At 46.8% G+C, this 21,756-nt stretch overlaps 26 non-coding genes across 26 annotated transcripts; all 26 read left to right on the top strand.

The window, feature by feature from the left end:
* Positions 1–58: 58 nt before the first annotated feature.
* Positions 59–199, top strand: LOC141062456 (U4 spliceosomal RNA). Its single transcript, XR_012224221.1, has one exon. It is a non-coding gene; the product is annotated as a U4 spliceosomal RNA (small nuclear RNA).
* Positions 200–480: 281 nt separating this feature from the next.
* LOC141062554 (U4 spliceosomal RNA) lies at positions 481–622 on the top strand. The gene has a single exon (XR_012224310.1). It is a non-coding gene; the product is annotated as a U4 spliceosomal RNA (small nuclear RNA).
* Positions 623–905: 283 nt separating this feature from the next.
* LOC141062246 (U4 spliceosomal RNA) lies at positions 906–1,046 on the top strand. The gene has a single exon (XR_012224032.1). It is a non-coding gene; the product is annotated as a U4 spliceosomal RNA (small nuclear RNA).
* Positions 1,047–1,327: 281 nt separating this feature from the next.
* Positions 1,328–1,473, top strand: LOC141062761 (U4 spliceosomal RNA). Its single transcript, XR_012224491.1, has one exon. It is a non-coding gene; the product is annotated as a U4 spliceosomal RNA (small nuclear RNA).
* Positions 1,474–3,340: 1,867 nt separating this feature from the next.
* LOC141062080 (U4 spliceosomal RNA) lies at positions 3,341–3,481 on the top strand. The gene has a single exon (XR_012223881.1). It is a non-coding gene; the product is annotated as a U4 spliceosomal RNA (small nuclear RNA).
* Positions 3,482–3,762: 281 nt separating this feature from the next.
* LOC141062759 (U4 spliceosomal RNA) lies at positions 3,763–3,903 on the top strand. Its single transcript, XR_012224490.1, has one exon. It is a non-coding gene; the product is annotated as a U4 spliceosomal RNA (small nuclear RNA).
* Positions 3,904–4,188: 285 nt separating this feature from the next.
* Positions 4,189–4,329, top strand: LOC141062448 (U4 spliceosomal RNA). Its single transcript, XR_012224215.1, has one exon. It is a non-coding gene; the product is annotated as a U4 spliceosomal RNA (small nuclear RNA).
* A 281-nt stretch (positions 4,330–4,610) lies between these two features.
* On the top strand, positions 4,611–4,752 carry LOC141062426 (U4 spliceosomal RNA). Its single transcript, XR_012224195.1, has one exon. It is a non-coding gene; the product is annotated as a U4 spliceosomal RNA (small nuclear RNA).
* Positions 4,753–5,035: 283 nt separating this feature from the next.
* On the top strand, positions 5,036–5,176 carry LOC141062566 (U4 spliceosomal RNA). Its single transcript, XR_012224321.1, has one exon. It is a non-coding gene; the product is annotated as a U4 spliceosomal RNA (small nuclear RNA).
* Positions 5,177–5,457: 281 nt separating this feature from the next.
* LOC141062093 (U4 spliceosomal RNA) lies at positions 5,458–5,598 on the top strand. Its single transcript, XR_012223893.1, has one exon. It is a non-coding gene; the product is annotated as a U4 spliceosomal RNA (small nuclear RNA).
* Positions 5,599–13,974: 8,376 nt separating this feature from the next.
* Positions 13,975–14,115, top strand: LOC141062374 (U4 spliceosomal RNA). Its single transcript, XR_012224147.1, has one exon. It is a non-coding gene; the product is annotated as a U4 spliceosomal RNA (small nuclear RNA).
* Positions 14,116–14,400: 285 nt separating this feature from the next.
* LOC141062587 (U4 spliceosomal RNA) lies at positions 14,401–14,541 on the top strand. Its single transcript, XR_012224340.1, has one exon. It is a non-coding gene; the product is annotated as a U4 spliceosomal RNA (small nuclear RNA).
* A 282-nt stretch (positions 14,542–14,823) lies between these two features.
* On the top strand, positions 14,824–14,964 carry LOC141061709 (U4 spliceosomal RNA). Its single transcript, XR_012223545.1, has one exon. It is a non-coding gene; the product is annotated as a U4 spliceosomal RNA (small nuclear RNA).
* A 281-nt stretch (positions 14,965–15,245) lies between these two features.
* On the top strand, positions 15,246–15,386 carry LOC141062290 (U4 spliceosomal RNA). The gene has a single exon (XR_012224071.1). It is a non-coding gene; the product is annotated as a U4 spliceosomal RNA (small nuclear RNA).
* A 285-nt stretch (positions 15,387–15,671) lies between these two features.
* Positions 15,672–15,811, top strand: LOC141062728 (U4 spliceosomal RNA). The gene has a single exon (XR_012224467.1). It is a non-coding gene; the product is annotated as a U4 spliceosomal RNA (small nuclear RNA).
* Positions 15,812–16,096: 285 nt separating this feature from the next.
* LOC141062293 (U4 spliceosomal RNA) lies at positions 16,097–16,237 on the top strand. The gene has a single exon (XR_012224074.1). It is a non-coding gene; the product is annotated as a U4 spliceosomal RNA (small nuclear RNA).
* A 282-nt stretch (positions 16,238–16,519) lies between these two features.
* Positions 16,520–16,660, top strand: LOC141061794 (U4 spliceosomal RNA). Its single transcript, XR_012223622.1, has one exon. It is a non-coding gene; the product is annotated as a U4 spliceosomal RNA (small nuclear RNA).
* Positions 16,661–16,936: 276 nt separating this feature from the next.
* LOC141062696 (U4 spliceosomal RNA) lies at positions 16,937–17,077 on the top strand. Its single transcript, XR_012224438.1, has one exon. It is a non-coding gene; the product is annotated as a U4 spliceosomal RNA (small nuclear RNA).
* Positions 17,078–17,358: 281 nt separating this feature from the next.
* Positions 17,359–17,499, top strand: LOC141061506 (U4 spliceosomal RNA). Its single transcript, XR_012223361.1, has one exon. It is a non-coding gene; the product is annotated as a U4 spliceosomal RNA (small nuclear RNA).
* A 282-nt stretch (positions 17,500–17,781) lies between these two features.
* LOC141062400 (U4 spliceosomal RNA) lies at positions 17,782–17,922 on the top strand. Its single transcript, XR_012224171.1, has one exon. It is a non-coding gene; the product is annotated as a U4 spliceosomal RNA (small nuclear RNA).
* A 282-nt stretch (positions 17,923–18,204) lies between these two features.
* On the top strand, positions 18,205–18,345 carry LOC141061829 (U4 spliceosomal RNA). Its single transcript, XR_012223654.1, has one exon. It is a non-coding gene; the product is annotated as a U4 spliceosomal RNA (small nuclear RNA).
* A 276-nt stretch (positions 18,346–18,621) lies between these two features.
* Positions 18,622–18,755, top strand: LOC141062746 (U4 spliceosomal RNA). The gene has a single exon (XR_012224484.1). It is a non-coding gene; the product is annotated as a U4 spliceosomal RNA (small nuclear RNA).
* A 281-nt stretch (positions 18,756–19,036) lies between these two features.
* Positions 19,037–19,177, top strand: LOC141061323 (U4 spliceosomal RNA). The gene has a single exon (XR_012223195.1). It is a non-coding gene; the product is annotated as a U4 spliceosomal RNA (small nuclear RNA).
* A 282-nt stretch (positions 19,178–19,459) lies between these two features.
* Positions 19,460–19,600, top strand: LOC141062576 (U4 spliceosomal RNA). Its single transcript, XR_012224330.1, has one exon. It is a non-coding gene; the product is annotated as a U4 spliceosomal RNA (small nuclear RNA).
* Positions 19,601–19,883: 283 nt separating this feature from the next.
* LOC141060942 (U4 spliceosomal RNA) lies at positions 19,884–20,024 on the top strand. The gene has a single exon (XR_012222850.1). It is a non-coding gene; the product is annotated as a U4 spliceosomal RNA (small nuclear RNA).
* Positions 20,025–20,305: 281 nt separating this feature from the next.
* Positions 20,306–20,442, top strand: LOC141062767 (U4 spliceosomal RNA). Its single transcript, XR_012224497.1, has one exon. It is a non-coding gene; the product is annotated as a U4 spliceosomal RNA (small nuclear RNA).
* The last annotated feature ends 1,314 nt before the right edge of the window (positions 20,443–21,756 follow it).

Here is a 21,756-nt window from a genome sequence, read left to right as displayed (position 1 = left end):
CATGGCTTAAAATGTTCTGCCTTGGAAGCGGGAAGCCCTTGGTCACTTCTGTTCTTTCATCTTTGCGCTGTGTCAATATCGTTGCCCATGAGGTTTAAACAAGGCGTGATTATTGCTAATTGAAAACTTTTCCCAATACCCCGCCATAATGACTTGGAATACAGTCAGCTTTGGCAATTTTTGTTGGTCTCTCAGGAGACTTAATCCATGGTATGCAAATGACAGTCTTAGCTCCTGCCAGCGTGGAAGAAAAGCCTTGCTTCTCACAGCAGTGGATTGATGTTTGTTTCCTGGAGCAGAAGGAGAGAGTGAGGCAATCTGCCTGTAATTGCCAAAAATTGTTTTTCCTGAGCCCTTAGCATGAGGAAGCCCAGGATGCCTGGAAGCAGCGTGGGAGGGCTAGTGGTGATTTGGAACTCAACATGGCTTAAACAAGTTCTGCCTTGGAAGTGGGAAGCCCTTGATCACCACAGTTGGTTCATCTTTGCGCAGTGGCATTATCGTAGCCCAATGAGGTTTAACTGAGGCGTGATTATTGGTAATTGAAAACTTTTCCCAATACCCCGCCATGATGACTTGAAATACAGTCAACTTTTGCAATTTTTTTTGGTCTCTCAGGAGACTTAATCCATTGTATGCAAATGACTGTCTTAGCTCCTTCCAGTGTGGAAGAGAAGCCTTGCTTCCCAAAGCAATGGGTTGGTGTTTGTTGCCTGGAGCACAAGAAGAGAGTGAGGCGATCTACCTGTAATTGCCAAAAATTACATCTTAACTGAGCCCTTAGAATGCCGAAGCCCAGGATGCCTGGAAGCAGTGTGGGAGGGCTAGTGAGGATTTGGAACTCACCATAGCTTAAACAAGCTCTGCTTTGGAAGCCGGAAGGCCTTGGTCACAACAGTTCTTTCAACTTTGCGCAGTGGCAATATCGTAGCCCATGAGGTTTAACCGAGGCGTTATTATTGCTAATTGAAAACGTTTCCCAATACCCCGCCATAATGATTTGGAATACAGTCAGCTTTGGCAATTTTTGTTGGTCTCTCTGGAGACTTAATCCATGGTATGCAAATGACAGTCTTAGCTCCTGTCAGCGTGGAAGAAAAGCCTTGCTTCTCACAGCAGTGGATTGATGTTTGTTTCCTGGAGCAGAAGGAGAGAGTGAGGCAATCTGCCTATAATTGCCAAAAATTGTTTTTCCTGAGCCCTTAGCATGAGGAAGCCCAGGATGCCTGGAAGCAGCGTGGGAGGGCTAGTGGTGATTTGGAACTCAACATGGCTTAAACAAGTTCTGCCTTGGAAGTGGGAAGCCCTTGATCACCACAGTTGGTTCATCTTTGCGCAGTGGCATTATTGTAGCCCAATGAGGTTTAACTGAGGCGTGATTATTGGTAATTGAAAACTTTTCCCTGTAAACTGCCATGATAATAATAATAATAATAATAATAATAATTTTTTATTTATATAGCGCCAACATATTCCGCAGCACTTTACAATTAAGCGGGGACATGTACAGACAATAAATTCAATACAAGTTAAGACAATTCAAACAATGACATTAGGAGTGAGGTCCTTGCTCGCAAGCTTACAATCTACAAGGAAATGGGGGGACACAGTAGGTGAGAAATGCTTGTTAATTCAGGTCTGGCAATTATAATAGGGATTTTCATATAAAGCTGCATGATCCGGTCATCAGCCCATGTGTTTAAGTGCAATAGACAAGTATCAAGTGCAGTTATCATGTGCATGAAGGGTGTGGAGACAGATAAATAGTAGGGTGCAGATTCAGAATAATATTTGGAAGGAGGGAACAGGGCAAAGTTAGCTTGCTGAGTAGTTGATGTGATAGGCTTGTTTGAAGAGATGGGTTTTCAAAGCGCGCTTGAATAGGTCAGGGCTAGGTATCAGTCTGATCGTCTGGGGAAGTGCATTCCAGAGAGCTGGAGCAGCACGAGAGAAGTCTTGGAGACGGAGGTGCGAGGTTCGGATTACGGGGGATGTTAGTCTTAGGTCATTTGTAGAACGGAGGGGACGTGTAGGGCGATAGACAGAGATGAGAGAGGAGATATAAGGCGGTGCAGAACAGTGGAGAGCTTTGTGGGTGAGAGAGATGAGTTTATACTGGACCCTGTAGCGAATAGGTAGCCAGTGTAATGACTGGCACAAGATGGAGGCATCGGTGAAGCGGCTGGACAGAAATATGACCCTGGCTGCCGCATTCAAGATGGATTGGAGAGGAGAAAGTTTGGTAGGAGGGAGACCGATCAGAAGAGAGTTGCAGTAGTCCAGACGAGAATGAATAAGAGCGACAGTAAGAGTATTATCAGTTTCAAAGGTGAGAAAAGGTCGGATTCTGGAGATGTTTTTAAGATGCAGGTGACAAGAGCGACTGAGTGATCGGATGAACGGAGTAAAGGAAAGTTCAGTGTCGAATATGACCCCAAGACAGCGGGCATGCTGCTTGGGAGTTATGGTTGAACTCTCCAGGGTTATTTCGATGTTAGGTAGAGTGAGGTTAGTAGAGGGGAGAAACACAAGAAGTTCAGTTTTAGAGAGATTTAGTTTCAGATAGAGGGAGGACATGATGCTAGAGACAGCAGACAGACAATCCTTGGTATTTTGAATTAGGGTAGGGGTGATGTCAGGGGAAGAAGTGTATAATTGGGTGTCATCAGCATAGAGATGATACTGGAACCCAAATCTGCTGATTCTTTGTCCAATAGGGGCAGTGTATAAAGAGAAGAGGAGGGGGCCTAGGACTGAGCCCTGCGGGACCCCGATAGTAAGGGGACGAGAAGAGGAAGAGGAGCCGGAAAAAAATACAGTGAAGGAGCGGTCAGAGAGGTAGGAGGAGAACCAGGAGAGGGCTGTGTCCTTGAGGCCTATAGAGCGGAGCATAGTGAGGAGGAGCTGGTGATCCACAGTGTCAAATGCGGCAGAAAGATCCAGGAGAATCAGCAGGGAGCAATGACCTTTCGATTTAGCTGTTATTAAATCATAATCATAATCATGATGACTTGAAATACAGTCAGCTTTGGCAATTTTTGTTGGTCTCTCAGGAGACTTAATCCATTGTATGCAAATGACTGTCTTAGCTCCTCCCAGTGTGGAAGAGAAGTCTTGCTTCCCAAAGCAATGGGTTGGTGTTTGTTGCCTGGAGCAGAAGAAGAGAGTGAGGCGATCTACCTGTAATTGCCAAAAATTACATCTTAACTGAGCCCTTAGAATGCCGAAGCCCAGGATGCCTGGAAGCAGTGTGGGAGGGCTAGTGAGGATTTGGAACTCACCATAGCTTAAACAAGCTCTGCTTTGGAAGCTGGAAGGCCTTGGTCACAACAGTGCTTTCAACTTTGCGCAGTGGCAATATCTTAGCCCATGAGGTTTAATTGAGGCGTGATTATTGCTAATTGAAAACTTTTCCCAATACCCCACCTTGTTGACTTGAAATACAGTCAGCTTTGGCAATTTTTGTTGGTCTCTCAGGAGACTTAATCCATGGTATGCAAATGACAGTCTTAGCTTCTCCCAGTGTGGAAGAAAAGCCTTGCTTTTCACAGCAATGGATTGATGTTTGTTTCTTGGAGCAGAAGGCGAGAGTGAGGCAATCTGCCTGTAATTGCCAAAAATTACATCTTAACTGAGCCCTTAGAATGTGGAAGCCAAGGATGCCTGGAAGCAGCGTGGAGGGCTAGTGGTGATTTGGAACTCACCATGGCTTAAAAAGTTCTGCCTTGGAAGCGGGAAGCCCTTTGTCACTTCTGTTCTTTCATCTTTGCGCTGTGGCAATATCGTAGCCCATGAGGTTTAACCGAGGCGTGATTATTGCTAATTGAAAACTTTTCCCAATAGCCCGCCAAGATGACTTGAAATACAGTCAGCTTTGGCAATTTTTGTTGGTCTCTCAGGAGACTTAATCCATAGTATGCAAATAACAGAGTCTTAGCTCCTCCCAGCATGGAAGAAAAGCCTTGCTTCTCACAGCAATGGATTGATGTTTGGTGCCTGGAGTAGAAGGAGAGAGTAAGGCAATCTGCCTGTAATTGCCAAAAATTTCATCTCAACTGAGCCCTTAGAATGTGGAAGCTCAGGATGCCTGGAAGCAGTGTGGGAGGGCTAGTGAGAATTTGTAACTCACCGTAGCTTAAACAAGCTCTGCTTTGGAAGCAGGAAGGCATTGGTCACAACAGTTCTTTCAACTTTGCGCAGTGGCAATATCGTAGCCTATGAGGTTTAACCGAGGTGTGAATATTGTTAATTGAAAACTTTTCCCAATACCCCGCCATGACGACTTGAAATACAGTCAGCTTTGACAATTTTTGTTGGTCTCTCAGGAGACTTAATCTATGGTATGCAAATGACAGTCTTAGGTTCTCGCAGTGTGGAAGAAAAGCCTTGCTTCTCACAGCAATGGATTTATGTTTGTTTCTTGGAGCAGAAGGCGAGAGTGAGGCAATCTGCCTGTAATTGCCAAAAATTGTTTTTCCTGAGCACTTAGCATGTGGAAGCCCAGGATGCCTGGAATCAGCGTGGGAGGGCTAGTGGTGATTTGGAGCTCAACAAGGCTTAAACAAGTTCTGCCTTGGAAGTGGGAAGCCCTTGATCACCTCAGTTGGTTCATCTTTGCGCAGTGGCATTATCGTAGCCCAATGAGGTTTAACTGAGGCATGATTATTGGTAATTGAAAACTTTTCCCTGTACCCTGCCATGATGACTTGAAATACAGTCAGCTTTGGCAATTTTTGTTGGTCTCTCAGGAGACTTAATCCATGGTATGCAAATGACAGTCTTAGCTTCTCCCAGTGTGGAAGAAAAGCCTTGCTTCTCACAGCAATGGATTGATGTTTGTTTCTTGGAGCAGAAGGCGAGAGTGAGGCAATCTGCCTGTAATTGCCAAAAATTACATCTTTCCTGAGCCCTCAGAATGTGGAAGCCCAGGATGCCTGGAAGCAGTGTGGGAGGGCTAGTGAGAATTTGTACCTCACCGTAGCTTAAACAAGCTGTGCTTTGGAAGCAGGAAGGCAATGGTCACAACAGTTCTTTCATCTTTGCGCAGTCGCAATATCGTTGTCCATGAGGTTTAATCGAGGCGTGATTATTGTTAATTGAAAACTTTTCCTAATATCCTGCCATGATGATTTGAAATACAGTCAGCTTTGGCAATTTTTGTTGGTCTCGCAGGAGACTTAATCCATGGTATGCAAATGACAGTCTTAGGTCCTCGCAGTGTGGAAGAAAAGCCTTGCTTCTCACAGCAATGGATTGATGTTTGTTTCTTGGAGCAGAAGGCGAGAGTGAGGCAATTTGCCTGTAATTGCCAAAAATTACATCTTAACTGAACCCTTAGAATGTGGAAGCCAAGGATGCCTGGAAGCAGCGTGGAGGGCTAGTGGTGATTTGGAACTCACCATGGCTTAAAATGTTCTGCCTTGGAAGCGGGAAGCCCTTGGTCACTTCTGTTCTTTCATCTTTGCGCTGTGGCAATATCATTGCCCATGAGGTTTAACCAAGGCGAGATTATTGCTAATTGAAAACTTTTCCCAATACCCCACCATAATGACTTGAAATACAGTCAGCTTTGGCAATTTTTGTTGGTCTCTTAGGAGACTTAATCCATGGTATGCAAATGACAGTCTTAGCTTCTCCCAATGTGGAAGAAAAGCCTTGTGTCTCACAGCAATGGATTGATGTTTGTTTCTTGGAACAGAAGGCGAGAGTGAGGCAATCTGCCTGTAATTGCCAAAAATTACATCTTTCCTGAGCCCTCAGAATGTGGAAGCCCAGGATTCCTGGAAGCAGTGTGGGAGGGCTAGTGAGAATTTGTAACTCACCGTAGCTTAAACAAGCTCTGCTTTGGAAGCAGGAAGGCATTGGTGACAACTAGAGTTGAGCGACTTTTGGTTTTTTAGGGTCGCGTTTCGTTTTGTGAAACCCGACTTTTCCAAAAGTCTGGTCGAGCAAGGTCGTCCGATTATAGGGAAAAGTCGGGGTCATCACGAAACCCAATGTAAGTCAATGGGGAAGAAAAGTCGGCAGTGAGAGGAGGACAGGAAACACACCTACAGTGCGCATTTGAATGCCAAAAGCATCAATTCTTCTTACTTAAGCTTGTCAACCTTAATTACCTTCATAATACAAGTTGCGCACTGAAAAATGGGGGTTATTTGGCTAAAGTTGTGGGGGGGAGGGCTGGCTGCAGGTTTTCATGTGCCCTGGGCGAAAGAGCACCCCTTTAACACATACCACAACTCATCATGCTCCGATACGGCAGATAAATAGCGGTATAGTACAATGAAAAATACCTCACTTTTTACATCTCATGACGAGGCCCATCTATTTCTCCATACAGAATCATTGGTCCCATATAATGTTTGAAACAGTATATGATGAGCTCCACATAATGCTACAGTATATGTTGGTCCCCATGGATGAAGCTCCACTGTCTTATGGGCCCAAATAATGCTCCAAACATAATGGGCCCCATTTCTAATGCTCTAGTGTATAATGGTCCCTGTAAATGCTGCTCCAGTGTCTGATGTCCACCTTTGGAATGTTCCAGTGTATGGTGGGCCCCATCTATCATTCTCCAGAGTATAGTGCTCCCCAAAAATTGCTGTCCCAACATTGAAAACAATCAAATAAGTCTCCTCGCTAGGGAATCCCTGTACTTGTCTGGACAGGTGCTGTAGCTTGCTTAACAGCTCGCCAGCCGTTCTCACGCCCAGTATGGATTGCACGTGATTGCACAAAGGTTAGAAAGGGTACCGTATCCCTGGATAACATGAATGGATAGCGTACACATTCAAAATATATGTCTCAGGAGGCAGGCTCAGACGGTGTTAGGCCCAGTATGGATTGCACGTGATTGCACAAAGGTTAGAAAGGGTACCGTATCCCTGCATAACATGTATGGATAGCGTACACATTCAAAATATATGTCTCAGGAGGCAGGCTCAGACGGTGTCAGGCCCAGTATGGATTGCACGTGATTGCACAAAGGTTAGAAAGGGTACCGTATCCCTGGATAACATGTATGGATAGCGTACATATTCAAAATATATGTCTCAGGAGGCAGGCTCAGACGGTGTCAGGCACAGTATGGATTTGACGGCCCAGATTACACAGCGGAGGAGCAGGGAGAGGTAAAGATTGCAAATGCTGGGGCCCTGCCCAAGCAAGGGGGGCCCACTCGTGGGCGTCGGTACTGGCACTGGGCCCCTCATAGTACAGCGGTGTGTCTGACGGCGGGTGTGCACCACCACCGTCAGAGACACTTGATTGCACTATGAGGGACCCTGTGCCAGTGCCCGTGCCCAAGAGTCGGCCTACCCACCTGTCCAGGGCAACGGCACTCGCATGGTGTCGTGCGGTAGGTGGTGACCCCGGCCATGGGGGGGGAGGCAGCACAGTTAGGGAGTTTTAGAAAGTGGCATATGTTGATGTTGGACATTCAGCTGATGCAAAAGGCGAAATAGGTGAAGTACCAGGAAGAGGTGGACCAAAGCAAGCCATTTTTCTGTCACCCTATGTGTCATCAGGGGAAGGTGGGACAAAATCCTTGGAAACCCATGCGTGGTTCATTTTAATGAAGGTTAGATCATCCACATTTTGGGTTGACAGACGGGTCCTTTTTTCTGTCAGGATTGATCCAGCTGCACTGAAGACTCTTTCCGATAGCACACTTGCAGCTGGGCAAGCGAGCTCCTGTAAGGCATATTGGGCCAATTCAGGCCAGGTGTCCAGTTTAGCGGCCCAATAGTCAAAGGGGAATGACCTGTGTGGGAGAACATCGATATGGGAGGAAAAGTAGTTTGTAACCATAGTTGACAACTGCTGTCTCCTGTCACTTTCCATCGATGCAGTATTACCAGTTGTGTGAGCGGTATTTGAAAAATCAGTCCACAACATTGTCATGAAACCCCTGTCTCCAACGCCACTTCTGCTGTGTGCACCACGAACACCTCTGCCAAGCTGCCCCCGGCCCGTACGGCTCGTGTGAGAACCATCACCGCTGCTGTGTGCTGGGAATGCCTCAAGCAACCGATTTACCAGAGTTGCTTGTTTATTAGCCAATATTAGGTCAAGGTTCTCCTGTGGCATGATGTTTTGTAATTTGCCTTTATAGCGTGGATCCAGGATGCTGGCCAACCAGTAGTCGTCATCGTTCATCATTTTGGCAATGCGGGGGTCCCTTTTTAGGATCCGCAAGGCATAATCTGACATGTGGGCCAATGTTCTCGGTGTCAATGATGCACTGCGAGTGCTGGGTGGAGGAGCACTTTCTGGCAAATCCACATCCCTCCAGTCACGCACAAACCCTGTACCAGACCTTGCCACGCCAACATTTTCACTTGCCCCACGAGATGCATCCTCCTCCCCTAAGTAATCATCCCCATCATCCTCCTCCTCCTCCTCTTCTTCCTCCACCTCATCCAGGAGAGGTCCCTGAGCAGACAATGGCTGAATGTCATCAAGGATTCCCTCCTCCTCTTCCTCCTCATCAACATTGGCTGCAGACGCCTGCTCCTTAAGGTGCGTCAAAGTTTGCATGAGCAGACGCATAAGTGGGATGCTCATGCTTAGGATGGCATCGTCTGCGCTTACCAGCCGTGTGCATTCCTCAAAACACTGAAGGACTTTACAAAGGTCTTTCAGCTTCGACCACTGCACGCCTGTCAACTCCATGTCTGCTCTCAAAGTGCCTGGCCGTGTATCCTCCCACAAATGCATTATGGCCTGCCTTTGCTCGCACAGCCGCTCCACCATGTGCAGGGTGGAGTTCCACCTTGTTGCAATGTCGATAATGAGGCGGTGGTTGGGAAGGTGGAGCAATCGCTGCAGCTTCTGCATACGACCGGAGTGTACAGGCGACCGGCGGATGTGCGCGCACAGACTTCGCACCTTCTGGAGCAGGGCTGTTAACTCCGGATAATTTTTGAGGAAGCACTGCACCACCAGGTTCAAGGTGTGAGCCAAGCAAGGTATGTGGCTGAGTTTTGAAAGGGCTATGGCTGCCACAAAATTACGGCAGTTATCACTAACTACCTTGCCTGCCTCAAGATGTACACTGCCCAGCCATGACTCAGTTTGTCGCTTCAAGTACTCGGCCAGCACCTCGGCGGTGTGTCTGTCGCCCAAACACATCATCTGCAACACAGCCTGCTGACGCTTTCCACTAGCTGCTCGATAGGGGGACACATCGTGTGCAACAGTGGCAGCTGCAGATGGAGTGCTCGTACGACTGCGCTCTGTGGACGAGCTTTTGCTTCTGGAGGAGGAGGAGGAGGAGGAGGGTCGAACGCCTACAGCCAACTGTTTCCTATACCGTGGGCTAGACAGCACTGTCCCACCACCGCTGTCCCCTGTGGACCCTGCATCCACCACATTAACCCAGTGCGCAGTGATGGACACGTAACGGCCCTGGCCATGCTGACTGGACCATGCATCAGTTGTGAGGTGCACCTTTCCGCTCACTGACTGCTTTAGTGCATGGACAATGCGGTCTTTCACATGATGGTGGAGGGCTGGGATGGCTTTGCGAGAGAAGAAGTGGCGACTGGGTAGATCATAGCGTGGTACTGCATAGGCCATGAGTTCGCGGAAAGCTGTGCTTTCCACCAACCGAAAGGGCATCATCTCAAACGAGATTAGTTTGGCAATGTGGGCGTTCAAACCCAGTGTACGCGGATGAGAGACTGAGTACTTTCTTGACCTACTCATAGTGTCTGGGAGGGTGAGCTGGACTTGAGAGCTGCATATGGTGGAAGTAGCGGTGGACAGGGTGGACTGAGAGAGGGTTGATGATGGTGATGGAGTTGGTGTTCTTTCTGATGGCCTAGAATCAGTCTTTCGTTGATATAACAGTGGGATTCCCTGACTGCTGTGGTCTTGCAACGACACCTCAACATTTGCTGCTGTGCTAACCGGTGGGCTTACAGTGGGGGAAACAATGTAGCGTTGCTGACTACCTTCGTTGTGATCAGTTGCACATGTGGCACTTGAGGTTTGGTGTTGTGTCCACGCTTGCAAGTGCATGCTGGTTAAATGTCTAAGCATGCAACTGGTATTCAAATTTTTCAGATTTTTCCCTCGGCTAAAGGTCTTTGCGCACTTCTTACAGATAACCTTGGCCTGATCATGAGGATTTTGTTCAAAAAAGTGCCACACTGCACTCTTCCTACTTTGGCAGACATTTTGCGGCCTAGCACGCAGTGATCTTTTGACCCTCTGGACAAGCTGTCCAGCAACTCTTTTGATGTTTGGAACCTGTCTTTGGAGTGCTCCGGGCCTGCCAGATAACAGCTGTTGCGATGTCGATGTCTGCTGTGGATGCTCCTCATCTGAGATATTGGAAGCAGCACCCTCTTCCCCCAATGGATGCCAATCTGGGTCAACAACTGGGTCATCCATCACCTCCTCTTCTATTTCATGTGCACCTTTCTCTGTGTCACCGTGTATGGTGGTATAGTGTGCGGGAAGGGGCACCTGTGTCTCATCAGGGTCAAAATCTGGCTCTGTACACTGCGAGGACAATGTAGTGCTCTGAGTGAATGTACCAGCAGAATCATCCATCAGTGGCTGTGCATCAGTGCACTCCATGTCAGATTCATCTTGGCCTGGGTAATTCACCATTTCACTTGATAATCCAGGCATGGTATGTGAAAACAGCTCCATGGAGTAATCAGTAGTATGGCCTGCGTCATCCTTCAATCTTGGTTGGGGTGAAGGACACAAGGAAAGGTGTGGTTCATGAACATGAGCCTCCAATGACGACTCAGTGCTTTAACTTTTTACAACTGAAGAAGAGGAGGCGATAGAGCTGGAGGCTGAGTCAGCAATGTAAGACAAAACTTTTTCCTGATGCTCTGCCTTTAAAAGCGGTTTGCCAACTCCTAGAAAAGTAAGCGTTCGAGACCTTATGTAGCCAGACGATGACGAAGGGTCAGCACCTCCTGCATTGGGTCCTATTTTGCTCTTGCCACTACCATCAGATCCACCACCAACACCATCATTACCAGCTGCCAACCCCCGCCCAATTCCACGGCCTCTTCCACCAGCCTTCCTCATTTTTGGTAGAAATGTAGACAAAATCCAACAAACTATATAGTAATGTAAAACAAGGTACAAGGTGTCTATAGGACAGGGGAGATTTAGAATTTCTGCACACACTTGTGGACAGTGGACACTTTTGGATTGTGTGAGGCCCACTGATATCTGAGCGCTATGTGACAGGCTCGATGGCACAGCTGCCTGTGACCAAAGTGACGAGAGGATAATGGAGATTTTGAATCTCTGCGCGCATTTTTGGACACTGGACACTTGTGGACTGTGTGAGGCCCACTGATATCTGAGCGCTATGTGACAGGCTCGATGGCACAGCTGCCTGTGACCAAAGTGACGAGAGGATAATGGAGATTTTGAATCTCTGCGCACACTTTTGGACACTGGACACTTGTGGATTGTGTGAGGCCCACTGATATCTGAGCGCTATGTGACAGGCTCGATGGCACAGCTGTGACCAAAGTGACGAGAGGATAATGGAGATTTTGAATATCTGCGCACACTTTTGGACACTGGACACTTGTGGATTGTGTGAGGCCCACTGATATCTGAGCGCTATGTGACACGCTCGATGGCACAGCTGCCTGTGACCAAAGTGACGAGAGGATAATGGAGATTTTGAATCTCTGCCCACACTTTTGGACACTGGACATTTGTGGATTGTGTGAGGCCCACTGATATCTGAGCGCTATGTGACAGGCTCGATGGCACAGCTGCCTGTGACCAAAGTGACAAGAGGATAATGGAGATTTTGAATCTCTGCGCACACTTTTGGACACTGGACACTTGTGGATTGTGTGAGGCCCACTGATATCTGAGCGCTATGTGACACGCTCGATGGCACAGCTGCCTGTGACCAAAGTGACGAGAGGATAATGTAGATTTTGAATCTCTGTGCACACTTTTGGACACTGGACACTTGTGGATTGTGTGAGGCCCACTGATATCTGAGCGCTATGTGACACGCTCGATGGCACAGCTGCCTGTGACCAAAGTGACGAGAGGATAATGGAGATTTTGAATCTCTGCGCGCACTTTTGGACACTGGACACTTGTGGATTGTGTGAGGCCCACTGATATCTGAGCGCTATGTGACACACTCGATGGCACAGCTGCCTGTGACCAAAGTGACGGGAGGATAATGGAGATTTTGAATCTCTGCGCACACTTTTGGACACTGGACACTTGTGGATTGTGTGAGGCCCACTGATATCTGAGCGCTATGTGACACACTCGATGGCACAGCTGCCTGTGACCAAAGTGACAAGAGGATAATGGAGATTTTGAATCTCTGCGCACACTTTTGGACACTGGACACTTGTGGATTGTGTGAGGCCCACTGATATCTGAGCGCTATGTGACAGGCTCGATGGCACAGCTGTGACCAAAGTGACGAGAGGATAATGGAGATTTTGAATCTCTGCGCACACTTTTGGACACTGGACACTTGTGGATTGTGTGAGGCCCACTGATATCTGAGCGCTATGTGACAGGCTCGATGGCACAGCTGCCTGTGACAAAAGTGATGAGAGGATAATGGAGATTTTGAATCTCTGCGCACACTTTTGGACACTGGACACTTGTGGATTGTGTGAGGCCCACTGATATCTGAGCGCTATGTGACAGGCTCGATGGCACAGCTGTGACCAAAGTGACGAGAGGATAATGGAGATTTTGTATCTCTGCGCACACTTTTGGACACTGGACACTTGTGGATTGTGTGAGGCCCACTTATATCTGAGCGCTATGTGACACGCTCGATGGCACAGCTGCCTGTGACCAAAGTGACGAGAGGATAATGGAGATTTTGAATCTCTGCGCACACTTTTGGACACTGGACACTTGTGGATTGTGTGAGGCCCACTGATATCTGAGCGCTATGTGACAGGCTCGATGGCACAGCTGCCTGTGACCAAAGTGACGAGAGGATAATGGAGATTTTGAATCTCTGCGCACACTTTTGGACACTGGACACTTGTGGATTGTGTGAGGCCCACTGATATCTGAGCGCTATGTGACACGCTCGATGGCACAGCTGCCTGTGACCAAAGTGACGAGAGGATAATGGAGATTTTGAATCTCTGCGCACACTTTTGGACACTGGACACTTGTGGATTGTGTGAGGCCCACTGATATCTGAGCGCTATGTGACACGCTCGATGGCACAGCTGCCTGTGACCAAAGTGACGAGAGGATAATGGAGATTTTGAATCTCTGCGCACACTTTTGGACACTGGACACTTGTGAATTGTGTGAGGCCCACTGATATCTGAGCGCTATGTGACAGGCTCGATGGCACAGCTGTGACAAAAGTGACTAGAGGATAAGGGAGATTGGATTGCTTTTAAAAAAGCAGTTTGCGGAGCAGTGGGTAAACAGCAATGCCAGCGTGTCAGGAAGCCTTAAAAGGCAGCCCAACAACCAACACCACTGATACACCACAATATAGCCTCCCCTTGCACTGCACACACAGTGACTTGTGTGTTGTGCAGGCCAAATCGCTAGCAGCAGAAGCAGTTTTTTTTGTCTTCTTCCCTGCCTAACGCTCTCCCTACATAATCAGCAACAACCTCTCCCTATACTAAGATCGGCAGAAGTAAGATGGCGGTCGGCGTGCACGCCCTTTTATACCCCCTGTGACGCCCACCAAAGCAAGCCAATCACTTGCATGCCCTTCTGAAAGATGGTGGTGACCCGTGCCTAGGTCATCACGTTGCCCACAGTGTCCGTGGATCCTGATTGGCTGAAAAAGAGTGCAAAACAAACTTTTGAAACGCGACTTTGGCGCGTAAGTCGCCGACCTCGTGGCCGACCTCATCCTAGGGTCGGGTTTCGTTTCATGAAACCCGACTTTGCCAAAAGTCGGCGACTTTTGAATTTTTTCGACCCATTTCGCTCAACTCTAGTCACAACAGTTCTTTCAACTTTGCGCAGTGGCAATATTGTAGCCCATGAGATTTAACCGAGGCGTGATTATTGCTAATTGAAAACTTTTCCCAATACCCCGCCATGATAACTTGAAATACAGTCAGCTTTGACAATTTTTGTTGGTCTCTCAGGAGACTTAATCCATTGTATGCAAATAACAGAGTCTTAGCTCCTCCCAGCATGGAAGAAAAGCCTTGCTTCTCACAGCAATGGATTGATGTTTGTTGCCTGGAGCAGAAGGAGAGATTAGGGCAATCTGCCTGTAATTGCCAAAAATTTCATCTTAACTGAGCCCTTAGAATGTGGAAGCTCAGGATGCCTGGAAGCAGTGTGGGAGGGCTAGTGAGAATTTGTAACTCACCGTAGCTTAAACAATCTCTGCTTTGGAAGCAGGAAGGCATTGGTCACAACAGTTCTTTCAACTTTGCGCAGTGGTTATCTTGTAGCCTATGAGATTTAACCGAGGCATGATTATTGCTAATTGAAAACTTATTCCAATACCCCGCCATGATGATTTGAAATACAGTCAGCTTTAGCAATTTTTGTTGGTCTCTCAGGAGATTTAATCAATGGTAAGCAAATTACTGTTTTTGGTCCTCGCAGTGTGGAAGAAAAGCCTTGCTTCTCACAGCAATGGATTGATGTTTGTTTCTTGGAGCAGAAGGCGAGAGTGAGGCAATCTGCCTGTAATTGCCAAAAATTACATCTTAACTGAACCCTTAGAATGTGGAAGCCAAGGATGCCTGGAAGCAGCATGGAGAGCTAGTGAGGATTTGGAACTCACCATAGCTTAAACAAGCTCTGCTTTGGAAGCGGGAAGGCCTTGGTCACAACAGTTCTTTCAACTTTGCGCAGTGGCAATATCGTAGCCCATGAGGTTTAACCGAGGCGTGATTATTGCTAATTGAAAACTTTTCCCAATACCCCGCCATGATGACTTGAAATACAGTCAGCTTTGGCAATTTTTGTTGGTCTCTCAGGAGACTTAATCCATGGTATGCAAATGACAGTCTTAGCTTCTCCCAGTGTGGAAGAAAAGCCTTGCTTCTCACAGCAGTGGATTGATGTTTGTTTCTTGGAGCAGAAGGCGAGAGTGAGGCAATCTGCCTGTAATTGCCAAAAATTACATCTTAACTGAACCCTTAGAATGTGGAAGCTAAGGATGCCTGGAAGCAGCGTGGAGGGCTAGTGGAGATTTGGAACTCACCATGGCTTAAAATGTTCTGCCATGGAAGCGGGAAGCCCTTGGTCACTTCTGTTCTTTCATCTTTGCGCTGTGGCAATATCGTTGCCCATGAGGTATAACCAAGGTGTGATTATTGCTAATTGAAAACTTTTCCCAATACCCCGCCATAATGACTTGGAATACAGTGAGCTTTGGCAATTTTTGTTGGTCTCTCAGGAGAATTAATCCATGGTATGCAAATAACAGAGTCTTAGCTCCTCCCAGCATGGAAGAAAAGCCTGGCTTCTCACAGCAATGAATTGATGTTTGTTGCCTGGAGCAGAAGGAGAGAGTGAGGCAATCTGCCTGTAATTGCCAAAAATTTCATCTTAACTGAGCCCTTAGAATGTGGAAGCTCAGGATGCCTGGTAGCAGTGTGGGAGGGCTAGTGAGAATTTGTAACTCACCGTAGCTTAAACAAGCTCTGCTTTGGAAGCTGGAAGCCCTTCATCACCTTAGTTGGTTCATCTTTGCGCAGTGGCATTATTGTAGCCCAATGAGGTTTAACTGAGCCGTGACTATTGGTAATTGAAAACTTTTCCCAATACCCCGCCAAGATGACTTGAAATACAGTCAGCTTTGGCAATTTTTGTTGGTCTCTCAGGAACCTTAATCCATTGTATGCAAATGACTGTCTTAGCTTCTCCCAGTGTGGAAGAGAAGCCTTGCTTCCCAAAGCAATGGGTTGGTGTTTGTTGCCTAGAGCAGAAGAAAAGAGTGAGGCAATCTACCTGTAATTGCCAAAAATTACATCTTAACTGAGCCCTTAGAATGCGGAAGCCCAGGATGCCTGGAAGCAGTGTGGGAGGGCTAGTGAGGATTTGGAACTCACCATAGCTTAAACAAGCTCTGCTTTGGAAGCGGGAAGGCCTTGGTCACAACAGTTCTTTCAATTTTTCGCATTGGCAATATCGTAGCCCATGATGTTTAACCGAGGCGTGATTATTGCTAATTGAAAACTTTTCCCAGTACCCCGCCATGATGACTTGAATTACAGTCAGCTTTGGCAATTTTTGTTGGTCTCTCAGGAGACTTAATCCATGGTATGCAAATGATAGTCTTAGCTTCTCCCAGTGTGGAAGAAAAGCCTTCCTTCTCACAGCAATGGATTGATGTTTGTTTCTTGGAGCAGAAGGCGAGAATGAGGCAATCTGCCTGTAATTGCCAAAAATTACATCTTTCCTGAGCCCTCAGAATGTGGAAGCCCAGGATCTCTGGAAGCAGCGTGGAGGGCTAGTGGTGATTTGGAACTCACCATGGCTTAAACAAGTTCTGCCTTGGAAGCGGGAAGCCCTTGGTCACTTCTGTTCCTTCACCTTTGCTCTGTGGCAATATCGTAGCCCATGAGGTTTAACCGAGGTGTGATTATTGCTAATTGAAAACTTTTCCCAATACCCCGCCATGATGACATGAAATACAGTCAGCTTTGGCAATTTTTGTTGGTCTCTCAGGAGACTTAATCCATGGTATGCAAATGACAGTCTTAGCTTCTCCCAGTGTGGAAGAAAAGCATTGCTTCTCACAGCAATGGATTGATGTTTGTTTCTTGGAGCAGAAGGCGAGAGTGAGGCAATCTGCCTGTAATTGCCAAAAATTACATCTTTCCTGAGCCCTCAGAATGTGGAAGCCCAGGATGGCAGTGTGGGAGGGCTAGTGAGAATTTGTAACTCACCGTAGCTTAAACAAGCTCTGCTTTGGAAGCAGGAAGGCATTGGTCACAACAGTTCTTTCAACGTTGCGCCGTGGCAATATTGTAGCCCAAGAGGTTTAACCGAGGTGTGATTATTGCTAATTGATAACTTTTCCCAATAACCCGCCGTAATGACTTGGAATACAGTCAACTTTGGCAATTTTTGTTGGTTTCTCAGGAGACTTAATCCATGGTATGCAAATGACAGTCTTAGCTCCTGCCAGCGTGGAAGAAAAGCCTTGCTTCTCATAGCAGTGGATTGATGTTTGTTTCCTGGAGCAGAAGGAGAGAGTGAGGCAATCTGCCTGTAATTGCCAAAAATTGTTTTTCCTGAGCCCTTAGCATGTGGAAGCCCAGGATGCCTGGAAGCAGCGTGGGAGGGCTAGTGAGAATTTGTAACTCACCATAGCTTAAACAAGCTCTGCTTTGGAAGAGGGAAGGCATTGGTCACAACAGTTTTTTCAACTTTGCGCAGTGTCAATATCGTAGCCCATGAGGTTTATCCGAGGTGTGATTATTGCTAATTGAAAACTTTTCCTAATACCCCGCCATGATGACTTGAAATACAGTCAGCTTTGGCAATTTTTGTTGGTCTCTCAGGAGACTTAATCTATGGTATGCAAATGACAGTCTTAGGTCCTCCCAGTGTGGAAGAAAAGCCTTGCTTCTCACAGCAATGGAGTGATGTTTGTTTCTTGGAGCAGAAGGCGAGAGTGAGGCAATCTGCCTGTAATTGCCAAAAATTACATCTTTCCTGAGCCCTCAGAATGTGGAAGCCCAGGATGTCTGGAAGCAGCATGGAGGGCTAGTGGTGATTTGGAACTCACCATGGCTTAAACAAGTTCTGCCTTGGAAGGGGGAAGCCCTTGGTCACTTCTGTTCCTTCATCTTTGCGCTGTGGCAATATCGTAGCCCATGAGGTTTAACTGAGGCTTGATTATTGGTAATTGAAAACTTTTCCCTGTACCCTGCCATGATGACTTGAAATACAGTCAGCTTTGGCAATTTTTGTTGGTCTCTCAGGAGACTTAATCCATGGTATGCAAATGATAGTCTTAGCTTCTCCCAGTGTGGAAGAAAAGCCTTGCTTCTCACAGCAATGGATTGATGTTTGTTTCTTGGAGCAGAAGGCGAGAGTGAGGCAATCTGCCTGTAATTGCCAAAAATTACATCTTTCCTGAGCCCTCAGAATGTGGAAGCCCAGGATGTCTGGAAGCAGCGTGGAGGGCTAGTGGTGATTTGGAACTCACCATGGCTTAAACAAGTTCTGCCTTGGAAGCGGGAAGCCCTTGGTCACTTCTGTTCCTTCATCTTTGCTCTGTGGCAATATCGTAGCCCATGAAGTTTAACCGAGGTGTGATTATTGCTAATTGAAAACTTTTCCCAATACCCCGCCATGATGACTTGAAATACAGTCAGCTTTGGCAATTTTTGTTGGTCTCTCAGGAGACTTAATCCATGGTATGCAAATGACAGTCTTAGCTTCTCCCAGTGTGGAAGAAAAGCCTTGCTTCTCACAGCAATGGATTGATGTTTGTTTCTTGGAGCAGAAGGCGAGAGTGAGGCAATCTGCCTGTAATTGCCAAAAATTACATCTTTCCTGAGCCCTCAGAATGTGGAAGCCCAGGATGGCAGTGTGGGAGGGCTAGTGAGAATTTGTAACTCACCGTAGCTTAAACAAGCTCTGCTTTGGAAGCAGGAAGGCATTGGTCACAACAGTTCTTTCAACTTTGCGCCGTGGCAATATTGTAGCCCAAGAGGTTTAACCGAGGCGTGATTATTGATAACTTTTCCCAATAACCCGCCATAATGACTTGGAATACAGTCAACTTTGGCAATTTTTGTTGGTTTCTCAGGAGACTTAATTCATGGTATGCAAATGACAGTCTTAGCTCCTGCCAGCGTGGAAGAAAAGCCTTGCTTCTCACAGCAGCGGATTGATGTTTGTTTCCTGGAGCAGAAGGAGAGAGTGAGGCAATCTGCCTGAAATTGCCAAAAATTGTTTTTCCTGAGCCCTTAGCATGTGGAAGCCCAGGATGCCTGGAAGCAGCGTGGGAGGGCTAGTGAGAATTTGTAACTCACCATAGCTTAAACAAGCTCTGCTTTGGAAGCGGGAAGGCATTGGTCACAACAGTTTTTTCAACTTTGCGCAGTGTCAATATCGTAGCCCATGAGGTTTAACCGAGGTGTGATTATTGCTAATTGAAAACTTTTCCTAATACCCCGCCATGATGACTTGAAATACAGTCAGCTTTGGCAATTTTTGTTGGTCTCTCAGGAGACTTAATCTATGGTATGCAAATGACAGTCTTAGGTCCTCCCAGTGTGGAAGAAAAGCCTTGCTTCTCACAGCAATGGATTGATGTTTGTTTCTTGGAGCAGAAGGCGAGAGTGAGGCAATCTGCCTGTAATTGCCAAAAATTACATCTTTCCTGAGCCCTCAGAATGTGGAAGCCCAGGATGTCTGGAAGCAGCGTGGAGGGCTAGTGGTGATTTGGAACTCACCATGGCTTAAACAAGTTCTGCCTTGGAAGCGGGAAGCCCTTGGTCACTTCTGTTCCTTCATCTTTGCGCTGTGGCAATATCGTAGCCCATGAGGTTTAACTGAGGCTTGATTATTGGTAATTGAAAACTTTTCCCTGTACCCTGCTATGATGACTTGAAATACAGTCAGCTTTGGCAATTTTTGTTGGTCTTTCAGGAGACTTAATCCATTGTATGCAAATGACTGTCTTAGCTCCTCCCAGTGTGGAAGAGAAGCCTTGCTTCCCAAAGCAATGGGTTGGTGTTTGTTGCCTGGAGCAGAAGAAGAGAGTGAGGCGATCTACCTGTAATTGCCCAAAATTACATCTTAACTGAGCCCTTAGAATGCCGAAGCCCAGGATGCCTGGAAGCAGTGTGGGAGGGCTAGTGAGGATTTGGAACTCACCATAGCTTAAACAAGCTCTGCTTTGGAAGCGGGAAGGCCTTGGTCACAACAGTTCTTTCAACTTTGCGCAGTGGCAATATCGTAGCCCATGAGGTTTAACCGAGGCGTGATTATTGCTAATTGAAAACTTTTCCCAATACCCCGCCATAATGACTTGGAATACAGTCAGCTTTGGCAATTTTTGTTGGTCTCTCAGGAGACTTAATCCATGGTATGTATATGACAGTCTTAGCTTCTGCCAGCGAGGAAGAAAAGCCTTGCTTCTCACAGCAGTGGATTGATGTTTGTTTCCTGGAGCAGCAGGAGAGAGTGAGGCAATCTGCCTGTAATTGCCAAAAATTGTTTTTCCTGAGCCCTTAGCATGAGGAAGCCCAGGATCCCTGGAAGCAGCGTGGGAGGCCAAGTGGTGACTTGGAACTCAACATGGCTTAAACAAGTTCTGCCTTGGAAATGGGAAGCCCTTGATCACCACAGTTGGTTCATCTTTGCGCAGTGGCATTATCGTAGCCCAATGAGGTTTAACTGAGGTGTGATTATTGGTAATTGAAAACTTTTCCCTGTAAACTGCCATGATAATAATAATAATAATAATTTTTTATTTATATAGCGCCAACATATTCCGCAGCACTTTACAATTAAGCGGGGACATGTACAGACAATAAATTCAATACAAGTTAAGACAATTCAAACAATGACATTAGGAGTGAGGTCCCTGCTTGCAAGCTTACAATCTACAAGAAAATGGGGGGACACAGTAGGTGAGAAATGCTTGTTAATTCAGGTCTGGCAATTATAATAGGGATTTTCATATAAAGCCGCATGATCCGGTCATCAGCCCGTGTGTTTAAGTGCAATAGACAAGTATCAAGTGCAGTTATCATGTGCATGAAGGGTGTGGAGACAGATGAATAGTAGGGTGCAGATTCAGAATAATATTTGGAAGGAGGGAACAGGGCAAAGTTAGCTTGCTGAGTAGTTGATGTGATAGGCTTGTTTGAAGAGATGGGTTTTCAAAGCGCGCTTGAATAGGTCAGGGCTAGGTATCAGTCTGGTCGTCTGGGGAAGTGCATTCCAGAGAGCTGGAGCAGCATGAGAGAAGTCTTGGAGACGGAGGTGCGAGGTTCGGATTACGGGGGATGTTAGTCTTAGGTCATTTGTAGAACGGAGGGGACGTGTAGGGCGATAGACAGAGATGAGAGAGGAGATATAAGGCGGTGCAGAACAGTGGAGAGCTTTGTGGGTGAGAGAGATGAGTTTATACTGGACCCTGTAGCGAATAGGTAGCCAGTGTAATGACTGGCACAAGATGGAGGCATCGGTGAAGCGGCTGGACAGAAATATGACCCTGGCTGCCGCATTCAAGATGGATTGGAGAGGAGAAAGTTTGGTAAGAGGGAGACCGATCAGAAGAGAGTTGCAGTAGTCCAGACGAGAATGAATAAGAGCGACAGTAAGAGTATTAGCAGTTTCAAAGGTGAGAAAAGGTCGGATTCTGGAGATGTTTTTAAGATGCAGGTGACAAGAGCGACTGAGTGATCGGATGAACGGAGTAAAGGAAAGTTCAGTGTCGAATATGACCTCAAGACAGCGGGCATGCTGCTTGGGAGTTATGGTTGAACCCTCCAGGGTTATTTCGATGTTAGGTAGAGTGAGGTTAGTAGAGGGGAGAAACACAAGAAGTTCAGTTTTAGAGAGATTTAGTTTCAGATAGAGGGAGGACATGATGCTAGAGACAGCAGACAGACAATCCTTGGTATTTTGAATTAGGGTAGGGGTGATGTCAGGGGAAGAAGTGTATAATTGGGTGTCATCAGCATAGAGATGATACTGGAACCCAAATCTGCTGATTCTTTGTCCAATAGGGGCAGTGTATAAAGAGAAGAGGAGGGGGCCTAGGACTGAGCCCTGCGGGACCCCGATAGTAAGGGGACG

This window comes from Dendrobates tinctorius, unplaced genomic scaffold (genome assembly GCF_039654945.1).
Source record: "Dendrobates tinctorius isolate UK_male_01 unplaced genomic scaffold, ASM3965494v1 ptg000245l, whole genome shotgun sequence".
In the NCBI taxonomy this organism is placed as follows: Eukaryota; Metazoa; Chordata; class Amphibia; order Anura; family Dendrobatidae; genus Dendrobates; species Dendrobates tinctorius.
This window is presented reverse-complemented; position numbering and strand designations above follow the sequence as displayed.